The sequence below is a fragment of the Photinus pyralis genome, unplaced genomic scaffold, assembly GCF_008802855.1.
Source record: "Photinus pyralis isolate 1611_PpyrPB1 unplaced genomic scaffold, Ppyr1.3 Ppyr1.4_LG1, whole genome shotgun sequence".
Lineage (NCBI taxonomy): Eukaryota > Metazoa > Arthropoda > Insecta > Coleoptera > Lampyridae > Photinus > Photinus pyralis.
The window spans coordinates 40,743,026-40,744,978 of NW_022170249.1; positions in this window are offsets into that span (position 1 = coordinate 40,743,026).

The window sequence follows — 1,953 nt, forward strand, 5'->3', positions numbered from 1 at the left end:
TGACATAAATTCGCGAGTACAGCAGCGTCAATTTGGCAGTACCGTAATTTCTCGGACTGTATAAGAGCAGGAAACTACTGCCTCTTGGTAATGAATGACTTTCATTAAACTTTATGAACATTTTACTTGAATGTATCTCGCTTGATTTTTTCTGTCTAAATTGTTCATTGACGACAATAAGCACAAATTTAGAATGGAATTACAGTTCTTTGAAATTCTTTGAATACTCTAAGGTCGCAATTTATTCTTGATATGCTACAGTAATTTACCTTAAGGAGTTTAGTGGCCAAATTGTTGAGGTTGAGGTTCAGCGGCTTCAGTAGCATATTTCTGTTTAATTCTAAAAGCTATCCTAAAAACGCGCCGAGAGAGCAATATGCGCTAATCCAAATGTTGTTTGTTGGTGTATGTACATACGCTGTGGTACATACGATGTATATAAGCACACGGCGTATTTTTTTCGTAATTCAGTACATTTTCCATTTACGTTAAATTAGTTTACTTATAATATCCATCCTACCAGCATTTCTTCATAAAGGTTTACTTAGAAATGTCATTGAATGTTTATACCTTTTACATCTTGCGTTATTCATTCCGCCAATAAGGTGAAAGGTGCTTTCCCTTTTCAACCTAAATTGCCTTCCGAGAACAACGATGATTAATGCAACCCCTTTATTTATTTTAGGCTTTGTTTGAAAAAATAATGGTCTCCTTGCACGTTCTGTTATTGTATAGCATGCGATAAGTCCTAAAAGGTAACCCTTTATCATTATTTTCTCAACTTCATTATGTAACTTTCGAACCGGGCGTTCCTCATTTCAGAAAACTCATTATGCGCCCTATACGAGTCCTTTTAGACAATGGAAAATGTCTTCAACGACATAGCGCCGTTTTTAATTATACAGTAGTTAATTAACGCTGTAGGTGACTATCGTTTTCTAAAGGGGCTTTGAAATGAAACCGTTGTTTTCGCTTTAATGGACAATAAGAAAACATTAACAAGTCAGAGCTATCCCTAATTCACACCTGCGGGGGTAAATAACGAATTTCGCTTCCTCTTAGAAACCGGGGGAGGATATATCGATGCTCCATTCAGAAAATTGGGTCGACAGGTACTGAGTGAGTGTGCATGCGCAAGGTTTCATAGGTCAATTACCCTACGGCAATTCACAAATGGTTTTTCGAGAATAAAACTTTATAATGAAATCGATGCACGTGATATATTGCCTCCTGTTCATTGTGTTAGCCCTGAAGTATGTTTTTGCGATTCATATATGCCCTAGAGAAGACATTAACTAGGGCATCAAGGTTTAGCGAAGCATTTATTTTTCAACCTAAAAAAGCTGACACTACACCCGATTTAGTTAGTCGTAGTCGTGTGCTGCACATTAATTTACTACAAAAGCCGTATGATGGCTATTTTATTTCACAAAACGTAGTTTGGATTTCCTTTTCCATGTTTACAGGAACAGGCTTCATTTAGTGCATCATAAAAGATGTCTTTATGTTAATTTTTTGTTACTTTTGTATTCATTGCTTTTGAATAAGAGGTTTCTAAAGCTGTGATGCCAAAAGTTTCTGCTACTTGGACTATTGAAATCAGTTACGGTTTTTACTTTGAAATTGGGCTTCGTATTAGGCGCCATTCCGACAAGCAATTTCCGATTCTTCCAAAATAAAATTTATAGGTTTTTTCGGACACGTGTTGCAGTTTTAAGACTAAGTAATATTCTACAATAACCATACTTGTACACGAAATGTTAACATCAATTTTTACATTTTAACTCATTTAGTGTAACACATTTTGACATAGCTTTTGCATTCAATAGCAAAAATTTAAGAGTATTACATTGAACATTACTATGAAAAATAAAACCAGAACCAGAACATGTAAAAACAAATAACGGATCATGAGTCATTTCTGGAAAGAGTAGGTATCCAAAATTCGGAGTT